Source organism: Cheilinus undulatus, linkage group 22 (genome assembly GCF_018320785.1).
Source record: "Cheilinus undulatus linkage group 22, ASM1832078v1, whole genome shotgun sequence".
NCBI lineage: Eukaryota > Metazoa > Chordata > Actinopteri > Labriformes > Labridae > Cheilinus > Cheilinus undulatus.
Genome location: NC_054886.1, coordinates 24274066 through 24288508, shown reverse-complemented (window position 1 = coordinate 24288508; position 14443 = coordinate 24274066).

Sequence of the window (14443 nt, the reverse complement as noted above, 5' to 3'; positions counted from 1 at the left end):
TGGTTGATCATAATCTTCTCATTCAGACACGTCATAATATTGACTTTGACTCCATGGCTTGGAAATAGTTAAAAAAAAATACCTATCTGATAGATTACAGTGTGAGAAGGCTGGAAATGTTCAGTATGAGTAGCTACTCAGTACTTGAAGTAGACTTTAGATTAAATACTTTTTACTTTTACTTGAGTACAATAGTTGTGTAGTTTTTTTAACCTCTGCTTACTGGAGGTACATTTTTATTTTTATCTTGCTTCTACTTGTTTTTACTGAGCCATGTTACATTCTTACTTTGGTCTAGCTTTTATTTCCCTTGGTCTTCTATCTTGTTTTTTATTAGGGGGTAACCTTCTTAGTTTTGAGCTCTTTAGTAACTTTATTATGTTTGTCTTGTGCTGTAATGTTGATTGTGTGTGAAAGGAGGCTGACTCACTGTAAACCAAATCTACCAACGGGTATAAATAGAGTTACCTTACCTTACCTTACCTGATTGAGAGTTACAGTATATAAATAGCTTGGAATTTGGCTTAACGAAACATTTTCATTCAAATGTTGTCAATTACCTTTTTGGCAACCTCCATCAGAAACCCCAGGTCCCGCTGGGTTACTCTGAATTTGGAAAATCCACTTTTAGCTTTTGTGCTTCAAATATGTGAAATCTTTAATAATACACTCATAAGATTGACACTCATTTATCTGATACAGTTTGAGCTAGATATTTCAAATGATTTAACTTCAGAGGGTATTTTTTTCTGTCTGGGTAAACTCTTTTTGTTTTTGCTGGTATCTTTAATTGTATGTTTTTTTTATTTTTTAACTAACCATTACTGTAAATGAGGAAAACCCCTGTGATTTTCAAGATTTAAATGAAAGTTGACGGAAATAATTTGTCATATAAAATGAATTCTGACAGGTTGAAAAGTCAAAGCTGCAATCTATGTAAGTACTGATACATTGTCCTGAACTTGAAAATGATTCTTTGAAAATGGCAGCAGTCACTCGTCACCATCCAGCCTCCTTTCTCGCATCATTATCCTGACACAGAACTATTGAGAAGCTAAAAGTGAGAGGATAATAGTTTGGAGCTGAGGCGGGGTATATCCTAAATGGGTTGTAAGTATTGACTGGGCTACCACTGGGTGATTATAGACTGCTAATTGAAGGGAGGATACTTGCACCCCCTGTTAGGCCTTACCTGTAATGTACAATACACCAAGGGGAAGTCGTGCGTTAGTCCTTCCTCTCCTGTTTCACCAGCTATGTGTGAGTTCTATCTTAACCCCTTAAAGCCTGTTGTATTTTATTTGATACATACTTTTATGATACCTCTATCTAACCAATATATTCAATAAATTACTCAAAAAACTTAGGAATAAAATCTGATAAATGATAAAAATGCCCTCAAGTGGATTATCAGTTACCAAAAACACCTAATGAATGAAATGAGATACTAAAAATATATATTTATTAAATTTTATTGAAATTTTGATTTTTTTTTTATTTCAGCAGAAAGTTAAAAAAACATTTCAGTTCCAAAAAATGAGAATTTTCTGGCTATGATTAGTGTTTTCAGGCTTTAAGGGGTTAAATTATGGTGTGAAGTCTGTACTAGGGCTGTCAGTATTAAATTACTGGTGCATTGTTTTTTAAACAGTGAAATCAGGGGTAATATCTAGGGATGCACAGATGCCTGGTTTAACGTTGCATCAGCCTTTTAGACAAACACTGGCTATTGGCTCATAATATGTGCATGAACAGATATAAGTTGTAGATGTTTGTATCAATTGAATGTTGGCATTTAGTAGAGATGCATAGTATTGTTGGCATCATATCCATATTAGCTGATGATAGCATTAAAAGTCAAACATCAGTAGAGGCAGATATGAAAACTTCAACCATATTTACAGCCAATATACACTCACTGGCCACTTTATTAGGTACACCCATTCAATTGCTTGTTAACACAAATGGCTAATCAGCCAATCACATTGCAGCAACTTAATGCATTAAGGCAACTCCTGTCAGCTAAGAACAGGAAACTGAGGCTACAATTCAAACAGGCTCACCAAAACTGGACAATAAAAGATTGGAAAAATGTTGCCTGGTCTGATAAGTCTTGATTTCAGCTGTGACATGCCGATGGTAGGGTCAGAATTTGGCGTAAACAACATGAAAGCACGGATCCATCCTGCCTTGTATCAGCAGTTAAGGCTGGGGATGCTGTGGGCACACCTTGGGCCCCTTAGTACCAACCAGTCATTGTTAAAATACCACAGGCTACCTGAGTATATTGGTGCTGACCATGTCCATCCCTTTATGACCACAGTGTACCCATCTTCTGATGGTTACTTCCAGCAGGATAACGCACCATGTCACCAAGCTAAAACCATCTCAGACTGGTTTCTTGAACATGACAAAGAGTCCACTGTACTCCAGTGGCCTCCACAGTTACCAAATTTCAATCCAATAGAGTACCTTTGGGATATGATGGAATAGGAGCCGACAGGTAGCCGACAAATCTGCTTCACCTGTGTGATACTAACCTGTCAATATGGACCAAAATCTCTGAGGGATGTTTCCGACACCTTGTTAAACTACTGTATGTCACGAAGGATTAAGGTGATTCTGAAGGCAAAAGGGGGTCCAACCCAGTACTAGCAAGATGTACCTAATAAAGTGGACAGTGAAAGTATGTTAGGCTAATAGCTGGTAACCACTTCCTTTTCATTCATGGACCCCAAACCACATTAACAACTGCTTTTACATATGTGTCTAATTTTGGGGGCATATTTTGCTGGTTCTAATTTTTGATGTAATTTGGTTGGCACTACAACCTAAGGCCAAGTACTGCTTACCACTTCCCTAAATTAGTTGCCAATGGAGAAATGCCAGTTGCCCTGGGCTCACATTATCAAGGCTTGCTTTCCAAACATTTCAAAATGTAAATTAAAAGTTGGGGCGAAAATGACCTAGCCGTTGATGACCTGGGTCTAAGTCCAGCCTACGGCTCCTTTCCTGCATGTCTCTCCTTCACTCTACCATCCCTGCTTCTGATTCCATCCACTGCCCTGTTCTTTAAATAGAGGCAACAAAGGCCCAAAATATATCTTCAAAAAGTACATTGAAATAGTGCTGTACAATTACCCTGATATCGATTATGATGTCAGGATGTACAATTACATAATCGCATAAAAGGCTGCAACTATTTTTGTGTCAAGTAGAACTTGAAAAATTAGCAAAAATGCCTGAAGAAAAGCCTGCAAGTTTAAAGAAGTGCCACTGTGGTACTTTGTATTCTCTGCATATTTCTTGATAACAAAGCAAGAAGACTTATAGCACAGTTTTTATTACACCATAATCGCAATCGGACCTCATTATTAAATCATGCCGCACTACATTTAAAGTAGGTCCTTCAAATCAAATTACATTACTTGTGATGCTGACGGCATAGGTCCTGATTTTTACAGTCTCTAGTAATTTGGTTGGCACTCTAACCTAAGGCCAATCATTGATTACCACTTCCCTTAATTGGTTGCAGATGGAAAAATGCCAGTTAACCTAGGATCACATTTGCCAGGCTTGGGGCCTCAGGCTTCAAAGTGTACATTAAAAGTTAACAGAGCATCTTAATATTCCATGACTCATTTCCATACATCATCAAACCCAAAGAGCCTGGCATCCAAAATTTTTGTAAAAAGCAGAATTAAAACACCGTGTATTTTCGACACCTTGATAAGTAACTCCAGAGATCAGTTTCCCTCTTAAAGGCTTCTACAGAGTACCAGGAACTCGGAATGCGCTTCTTAAAAGTCCCTGATCGTGTGGCATGCGACTCCCCTGCTCCTACAGTAGTGCTGCGTCACCTGTGCCTGCTGTCCTGAACCTCTGGTGTTCTGTGGGGAAATCCCATCTGTTTGGATTTATAGGTAACTCACAGCAGCTGTCTCCTTTACACTCAAAGGTGTAGGGAGAAAAAGCGTCTGGAGTTTATTTGTTTAACTAGATGCTCTTTCCAGGAACCGTGAACCACTTGATCGGGTTGTTGTCCACTTCACTACAATGAACCAGCCGCAGACAGTATCATGTTCGCTGTTTGAGGGATAAGCTTACCGCGAGCTCACGGGTAGCTGGCAAACTCTAATTTAAGCCTTTAAAAAATAGCCTGGCAAATCAGTGCAAGCAGTGGATTATTTGTTTTGTTGTTTGCTCTTTGTAGTCACGGAGCTTTGAATGCTGAGAGGTGACTGTCTGGGTGAGACAATAATAGGTGATGTTACAAGTTGAGTAAAAATAGGAATTTTAACACTTTCTGTCTCACTGTCACAAACCTGGAAACCTTTGTCTACATTTGTCTTAAAGAGTCAGATAGAATTTATTTTTTGTCATCTATATTTTCTTTGTGTTTTTCCAATAATTTTGCCGCATTGACATTTAAAATTGTATCTTCTTTAAAGCTCCTGCAAGATCTTTGACCTGGTTATGAAATAAAGTGTAATTAATGCATCTTTATGACTTACAAAAGTAAGGGAGGTCATCACAAGAAGATTCAGTTGTTTTTACGTTGCATTTTTAATGACTTAAAATGCTGTTTGGGGGGTAGATGTCAGATGGGTAGGTTACAAAAATAAAGGACTAAACAACGAAGGCAATACAGGGGCTGCTACACAAACTATTATCTTTTATCCGACCCCTTTCTGTCGCCAAGTTTAAAGTCATCCAAAGATAAGTCTGGCTTTGTCATGTTGTATTAAATAGAAACTTAATAAAGTTCCTGTAGAGTGAAATCCAAACTTTATGTCTTCACAAACTACATAATTTGGAATAAGTTTGCTGTAAACACGTGAAAACACTGAGATCCATGTGTAATTGAATTTTTTATTTAAAACATAAAAAACTTTTTTACTTCTTTCCTGCCTTGGTTTTATTTGAGCATGGCAAACATATGTGCTCATGACATTACTAGTCATTATGAGATATTACCCCACCCCCCTGACGCTTAACAGTTCATATTAGTACAGTCTATTGTTACCTGATGTCACTGCATTCATTGAAAGTTTACAGCCAGTTTACATGCTGTGTTTTTGTTCATTGTGAGGTAAATTTCCCCAAATCTGTTGGCAACAGTTGCCTACAGGTGATTAAAAGTATCATAACAGAAATTTGTACCAGAAAACAGTAAATGTAATTCCCAACTTCTGCTCTGCTCTGGCACAGAAGTGTTTTTTTTTTTTTTTTATTTGAGGGGATCTTATTTCTCATTAATGGGCGTGGCTTCAGCTCATTCACTGACACGCCCACACCATGGTAGAGCAGATTTTACAGCTTAATTTTAAAAATTAGAGATCTTTTTCATAACTGAAATTAGGCCTGGTGGGTCATAACACAGTTGCCTGTTACACAACAAACCTAAAATAGATATTTTTCTTTCACTTTACAGGGACTTTATGGTCTTTCAGGAATGTGAAAATTAGTTCTCTAAACCTGTTTCTGTAGTTGAATTACTATTTGACAGCTGAATTTTCAGTGGTTCCAACTGCTTCAGAGGCTTTATTTATTTATTTTAACAAAATGTGATTCTTGTTGTGATTTGTATTTTTGGTTAATCTTTACAGAGCAGCTTTACATAATAAATTTACCCTCCTTGAAAGCTAGGAAAGGTCTGAAAAAAGTGAATTATAAATAACTGTAAGTATCCAAGTGGTTAGCTTTAAAGACTTAATACGATTTAACACTAAAGTACTAACAGGTGTGTTTTACATGCATATTGCCTAACATTCTTATCAAACCTGCGGTCCTCCCTCATCATAAAGGCCTCTGCTTCCCTCCGTTATCAAATGCAACAGGTGTTACGGGTGTTGTTTAGGAATCCTTAGGGATTTAAGGTGGGACTTATTCTTACCTAATACTATAATGCTCATTAATTCCTGCTTTGGTGACTTACGTCCCCCTGATCCTCTCTGGATGGCTCGGCCCAGCCCGGCCCATCCCAGCCCTGCGTGCTGCTGACGCTGCCAGTGTCCTGACGGAGAGGCCACTCAGCTGTCAGCCGGGAAGACAATCGGGAGGATCAATTGTCTTTTAGCGGGAAATTGAAGGGGATGGCGGGTATGTGGGGTAGTAATGTGAGGGTTAATTGCCTCAGGGGTGTGGCGCTAAAGCTGAGACACAGTAGAGTTTGGAGAAGAGTTAAAATCTATTTAATACAAGCATTTTTATTAAGACAAAGGAATAAGGGAAATGGCACAACCAAGTGGTATAATTTAAAAGAAGATCCAGTGAGTCAGAATTTATGGTTTTATACATGTATTTTTATTAGAACTTTTAAACAAAGGGTCTTCAATTACAAAGAAAATCACAAAGAATATAAGGAGTAGCTTTTGTTTGGTGTCAGATTAAAGACAGTCATCATTTCCACTACTAAAATAACAACCATGACTAAAGTGAAAAAAGAAAAAACACACACACATTAAACAACACTGTTTTAGAATCAAAGCACTTAGTGTTCTCTTTAACTACTGAACATTGCATACATTACAATACTTTTATTTTTATAAGATTTAATATGAGTAGTTATTTGGATACTAACATGTTTATTGGGGTGTAAGTGGGCTTAAGTTGTGTCATGTTATATAAGTGTGATGTACAGATCCTCTCTGAAAAGTGCACACATAACAAACGTGCCAGTTGGTGACCTCTCTTTAAAGAGGGGGCAGGTTGTAAGAAAGAGTCATAAACCCCTGTGGCAGTCACTTTGTGTAATGTTTTGTTAAGGCTCGTGTTTGAAAACAAAGTTGTTTATAGTGACATCTGTGAACATGTGTCATGCTGCACTAACTAATGAGCAGATCATCTTTCACATGAACCAAAACATGAACGTACTGTGGTCAGGTGGGCAGACATCAGATACGCGACTGGACTTAGGTTGGTTAAAACATTGTTGATACGCAACATAAACCAGAGTATGAATGCTGACTGTGTAGACTTTTGCAACTTTGATGTCTGTTTTTGCAATCTCAACACACAATTTTAAAATCAGCTTTATTGGCCAAGTGTGCTCATGCAACAAAATATTTGACTCTGGTTAGCTTTGCTCTCAACTACAGGAATTAAACTTTAAATACAGAAAATAAATAAAACTGAAAAATGCATTAGAATTGAGATTTAAATATTTACAAGCTGTTGTAGGTGTTTATCTAGTATATACAAGTCCTAGTGCATTGATAGTTTGGCTGTGAAACAGGCAAAAGATGCAAGAATGCTGACTGGACATTTTTAGAAGTATAAACTATGCAAGGATGTGGGCACATTTAAAAAAGATAGATAGGGTTAGTTAACATAAATTAATGCAAACATGTATATGAGGTAAGGCATTTTACTGCATTGAGCTTTCTTACAGTATTAGAGCTACAGTAAAGCCGTTAGAGACAGTGTAGAGTATTTTTTAATTTGCAGTGCCTCATCAGAGTAACTCAGTGACTGTTGAATGGTCATCAGAGTAACTGTGACTGTTGAATGGTCTGAAGAGTAACTCAGTGACTTCTGAATGGTCATCAGAGTAATTTAGTGAATGTTGAATGATCTTAATAATATCTCAGTGACTGTTGAATGATCTTTAGAGTAACTCAGTGACTGTTGAATAGTCATAAAAGTAACTGACTTTTAAGTGAAGATCAATTTCAGTGTAGAATATTTGATAAATACAGCCTACAGTTCCATTTAGAGCTCAAAAGTATTAACTTTCCTTCCATTCTCATTAAGTCTTGTGGCTCTCGCCCACTTCCTAACACCCAATGGACATTCAGGTCCACATGATTGCAAACAACATATATAGAATTATACAGCAACCTCTGGCATGGAAAAATGAAGTTGGTGTGAAAGTGCGAAGAACTGCAGTTCCTAAGCTGTTACTCTCAAAATAGACATATCAGGTCACCCTCTCATTTGCCATTATCATAGTTGTTTTCAACCAACAGTGCGTTTTTTTTACAGTCTGTAAGGGGAACCAAGACCATTTTTCCTTTTACTTCCAAAGTCACACTCCCAGATTGTAGGAAAATTCCCAGAAACTTAGTGACAACAGATACAGACTCCCCTGCTAGCTTATATTGATTTTGTCATGTTTTGATCCTTTGATAAGAGGGCTGATAGCTCAACTAGAATTTAATCTGTCATATAAATCCCTCCTAATCTCCTTTATTACAACTGATATATTAAGTATATTAACTAGAGCCAGTGGTCATCAGCTTCTGGCATTAAATGAAGCTAACTTTGTTGTCACATTGTCAGGATTTTTAACTTTGCTGCCAAACTATTTAAACTCTAGTTTTATTATTACCTGTATCAAAAACATTGTAAACTGACTGAATGTCAATGTCAAAGTCTGTACTGTGCCCAAACACAGGCATCAGGCCCATTCTGGAGTATTACAACTCGATTTTTAGTCATGATACAGTCGATCTGACCTGAATGTTGAAGGACAATGGCTGCCCTCTCAACTTTGGGTTAGAAATCCATCTGAAGACCTTATTTTTTCTGAATACTTCTGTGTTTTTCAATCTCATTAATCATTGCAATAACCATGATTGTACTGGAAAATATTGAATTATTGGACCTTTTTTTGGCTGTACTGAATGGATGTGTCTTTCATACCAGCTTTAGGCAGATATGATTCAAGTAATCCTATCGACATTGTTGGCATACAGCCCATGTATGTTGACTAAACACTGGGGTAATTGTATCATAGCGTCGATCATCTGCTGCTGCAGTACTCTGATAAATGAGCCGTGTATTAGTTTATCGATCGAAGCAGAATTAACTCTGCACACACTGTAATCACGAGTGTGAGTGAAGGCTGCAGAGCATGTTTTAAAGCTTTACACAGCATGACACATGTATGCATGACGGCGCTTCATGTGTCTGTGCGTGTGTGATTTTAGTACGTGCACTGTGTTACCCCGCTGGGCTCATGTGACAGCAGGGGTGGGAGGCTAAGAGGCGTTAGCTTGGTGAGAAGGATTACCTCGATCTGTTAGGCCTCCTTTTCTCTCCCCCAGGCGGTGTCACGTCTCATTACTTGTGTCCTCCAGCCCCGATAGTCTGGCTTTAGCCGGGATACGTTTAAAACGCGGGCAGCCTGGGCGTCCAGGAACACCTGCTTTAAAGGCGCTCTGATATGTGTGCCCTTTGCTTGAGAGGCTTTTTCTCAGTAAGCAGACAGGTAAACTTCTCCAAAGCTGGCATTGATGGCCGTTAAGCCGTCACTTGTTTAAGTGAAACGGATGGCTGCACCACAGACGAGCTCAGCATGTGGTTACAAGCTGTTGTTGTGATGGTCTCATCCAGAAAGGCTGTTTCCATATGACCTGCATGTAATTAACATGTTACATATCACATGTCACATGTATGAGGAGACGGCTTATAAGGAAAGAAGAGTTTGTTACCAAACCTCGTCAGAGACTTACGGAGGATAAACTTTTTAGAATCATGTTAACTGAACAGAATTACTTCATAATTGAATAAATTAAAGCAAAGTCTGTCACCGTACCATGTTCTGTGCCATTTTTAATATCCTGCCTTCTTTATACTGTTTACTGAAAAAAAACAATACATATTTAGATGTTAAATCAAGCTAGTAAGGATCATAGACACCCTTTCCCTCTTTTTTATCTTTACTGTAAATGATTCAATTGTTAGTGACCAAATTCAACAGAGGTCCAGCCAATTTATGAAATAAGGATCACCTGAGTGTAGTGAATGTGTCTCAGGTGATTGCAATATAATGACACCTGTGTCTGGAAGGTCCAGTCACTGGTTAATTAGTATTCATGGCTACCATTACACCACGAAGACAAAAGAACACTCCAAGCAACTCAGAGAAAATGGTATTGAAAAGTATAAGTCAGGAGATGGATACAAAAACATTTCTAAGGCACTGAACATCCTCCAAAGTTCTGTTGAATTCATCAACAAGAAATGGTAGGAATGTGGCACATGTGTAAATCTGCCTAGATCAGGCCGTCCTAACAAACTGAGTGACCGTGCAAGATGGAGACTAGATAGAAAGGCCACCAAGACACCTATGACTACTCTGAAGGAGTTACAAGCTTCAGCAGGTGAGATGGGACAGACTCTGCATACAACAACTGTTGCAAAGGTTCTTCACCAGGCAAAGCTCTATGGGATGGGCATGTTAAAAAAAAGGACATTAAATGTCCACTAAAGTTCACCGAAAGGCATGTGGGAGACTTTATGGTCAAGTTGGAAAAAGTTCTTTGGTCTGATGGGACCAAAATGGTGCTTTTTGGCCATTAGACAAGACACTGTGTTTAGCGGACAGCAAACTCTGTACATCACCACAAACACACCATCCCAACTGTGACACACTGTGGTACACTGTGGTGGCAGCATCATACTGTGGGGTTGCTTCTCAGCAGCCGGCCCTGGTAAGCTTGTAAAGGTAGAGGGTAAAATGAATGCAGCAAAATATGGGAAAATCCTGGGGACAATCTTATTCGGTCTCAAAGAAAACTACAGCTCAGGAGAAGATTTATTTTCCAGCGAGACAATGACCCAGAAAGACTGTTTTACAGACTCATTGCATGGGATATATTTTACATTCATCTAGGCAACACCCCATACACGGGGTTTGGGAAGGGCAGCAATTTTCAGAAAGGTAAGTGAACAGACATTCTGTCAGACATTCATTATGGGCCAATCAGAATACAGTACGTAGTGTTAGCTCGACAGGTGGCCATTGACATACAGATACTCAGTTCTTCACTATCAGTGGAGCCAGTCGGTAAATAAAACTCTTGTTAAAGCCAAGCAAAAGCATTTTGTTAACCAAGAAAATCTTTCTGAAGAAATGTCAAAATCAGATCAGTACAGCCACAGATAATGGACGTGCAAATGAGCCAGCAGCAGTACTCCATTAACCCTCTTTATTATTTCATCCTCAAATGTCCTGACATTACATCTTTGTCTGGCAGTTTTCATCTTGCATGTATGAAGAATTATTTTTTATGCAGCACTTATCAAACAAAAGCAAGAAAAAAGAAAAAAAAAAAACACCAGAATAGAAAATTACTTTATGAAGGTCTGAAAGATAAAGTCAAAAAGATAAAATCAGGAAATGCTCTCATTGATACAGCTCGCCTTGGGGGACTATAAACAAAAGCTTTAGCCTCCTTTTCAGCCTAAAGAGACACATAACCACTGCCTGAGGACCTGAAATTATGCAAACATTAGCAAGAGGATAGTTACAGGAGAGTTTGTGGATTTGTCTATACTCTCTCAGAAATCTTTTATGCTAATTACTGACATATGAAATATTAACGTTCAGGGCCTCCTTGTTCCCCATTTAGAGCACTTGAGTGAACAGATCATTAAATGAATAATTTGTTAAAGTCTATTTCTCTGAAGCATTTGCTTTAATCACTTGTAAATCCTTCCAGTCAAGTGGCTCATTAGTGGAAATCACTGAAGTTAAGCTGAGTGACATAAACATCCTCTATAGCCCTTTTCTCCTCACACTGCTGTTCAACATGCTGCAGAGGACAAACAGCCGATTCTTTCGTCCCCACGTTTCATTTTGTGAATTCCTTCCATTAGCACGGGTCACTGCCTCCTTCATTTCTCACCCATTCACTGACCCAGAAGGCCCCGTGTGTCTACAACGCCTGGATTTTGACCCCTCGCTCCCTAATCGAAGAAGAACCCCCCCCCCCCAACGCTGCCCCGCTGATCTCGCCCTCCAGCTGGTTCCCTCTACCGTCCAGAAGCCGGCGAGCTCTCCCAGCCTTAGCAAGGCGGCTAATCTAGATGGCGGGAGGCCTACCTCCTGCTAGTGTACACAAGAGAGGGCAGCCCTAATTGCTTATGTCGTAAAGCTCCCTGACCCAGATAAGCCTCCACTCCCCAAAGCTGTCGATGTAAACCCCACTTTACCTCACCAAACCTGCCTCTCCTGATCCACACAAGCCCCCCCCCGCCTTACATTTCTGCACCTTCTGCCACATTATTAACACCCAGGATAGGGGGAGAAGAAAAGCAGCAGCGCAGACTCATGAAAACCTCCTTAAGAAAAAAGTTCTCATCATTTTTTTCTTAATAAACACAGAGAGTGGTCTTAAGTTGCTTTTATGTTGTTTAATTTGTGCATTTTATCATAAATTTCATTAAAAATCATTGTGTAGCTTAAAGAACAGTGGGGGAGAAACCTTAAATGTGCAAAAATATGAAAAATATTCAGAATTCCTTAAAAGTCCAAGAAGTGTGCACCTAAAAGCAAAAGTACCTCATATTTGATTATATCAGTACTGATGTTTGTCCAAAGAAAGCGGGTGTAAAGCTAACACACCCTGTTGCGTGCTATTGGCTCTCGCGTGCCGTCCTCATCACTGAGCCCTATAATGCAGGCTTAGCCACTAAAATGCCACTAAAATGCCTCTGACGGTTGTCAAGCGGCGAATGTCACACGTGTTCTTCTTTACTGACAGATGGCCAGCGCTCCAATCAACACTTGTACAGCTTAGGGTAAACTAACCCTATCTATCTTTTTTGACACAAACGCACATTTATGCTTTAATTTGACATTTACATTTTCCACAGGATTTTAACAACTTTAATAGGCTACAATTAAAAGATCATATCAAAAATTTTACAAATTGTGCTACAGGAGACATAGAGTCCACGTCAGTCTTGGTGAGAATTCCTTCCAGTCTACTTCAATACAGATCTTAATTACTAAATAGGAGCTTTTAATTGGATGTTGGACTCCCTCATGCTGTAATCACCCATCACATGCTACTGGTTCAGGGATGCCTTTAAACCCCCCTCTTAAGCCATGTTACACCACAGGTTCATGTCAACTGTGTCAAGAGTTTAGTGAACGATACTCTCGCTCAGATCTGGTCATCGTCGTTGGTCTCAGTTTGAATCATCACAACTCAAACAAAACTACAAATCCTCCACCTCAAACAAGCGACGTCTGTCGTCATTGTGTTTGTTTTGTCGTAGTTCTCAGCTTATCCCGCCCTCGGCTTCTTCACGTCCAATTTAAATGATACTTCAGGAACCTCGTTTGACATTACTTGTCATTACAAATCCCTCTGGTGAAGTTAATTAATTGGATTGTGCATTTTCAGGAGGCGCAGAGAGCGGGATGACTCAGGCTATTGTTCATTGATTGTAAAAACAGGCTGGTTTCTGTAAAAGCACAAAAAGCCACAGTAGTGTGGGACAGATGAAGGTCAACATATAATTTATAAGTCTTTCTCTCTGAAACTGTGCTTTCTGGGTATTTATTCAAAAAGTAGATATATTACAAAATGAAGACTAGAAATTTTCAAATGATTTTTTTAAGGTAAATTTTGGTAATAACTAGTAAAAGAAAGGAATGTAGTGAGGGCACAGGGAAACATGTAGCCTTAAAATAGAAGATCTCATTTATGAAAGACCGAAGCCCAAATTGCTTTTGCTTTCTGGCTTTTTCATTTGACCAAACTTTAAGTGCAGACACTATAACCTAGATAAGTGCTTCCCAAAGTGTTGACTGCTGACACAACACAACCAGAGGATTTGACCTAGACATGTCATTCAGAAAGTATTCAGACCTTCACTTTTTCAGTTTTGTTAAGTTGCATCATGATGCTACAGTACAACTTTTTTCTCAATCTACACTCAGCACCCCATTAGACAAAGTGAAAACTGAATTTCAGAAATTTTTGCAACTTTGTTGAAAATAAAAAATACATAATCTTCAGACCCTTTGCAAAAACCCTTGAAATCTAGCTCAGGTGTCTCCTAATTTACTAGATCATTTCTGAGGTGTTTCTACACCTTGATTGAGTCCACCTGTGGTAAATAAAACTGATTGGACATGATTTTGAAAGGTACACTGCTCTCAGTGGAAGGCCTCACAGCTGACAATGCATAACAGAGCAAAACCAAGCCATGAGGTCAAAGGAACTGCCCACAGAGCTCAGAGACAGGATTTTTGCGAGGCACCAATCCAAGGAATGCTACAGAAAAAGTTCAGCTGCACTTTAAGTTCCCAAGAACTCAGTGGCATCCATAATTCTCAATGGAAGAAGTTTGGTACAACCAGGACTCCTCCAAACTGCGCAATTGGGGGAGAAGGGCCTCAGTAAGGGAGGTCACCAAGAACCTTATGGCCACTCTGACTGAGTGAACAACTATCACTGCAGTGCTCTACTGATCTGAGCTTTATGGTAGAGTGGCTAGACAGAAGCCTCTCCTCAGTGTAAAACATGAAAGCCCACTTGGAGATTGGACCAAACTTCAAATAAAAAGCCAAAAAACAGACCTTGTAATGGAGCAGAAAGCAGAGCAAATGAGTGCCATTCATGCTGATGTCCTCAGTTGTCTTTATCTGACCATTCTGAATCAAGAAACACTTTTACAATTTTTGGTGTTGCCAAATTCA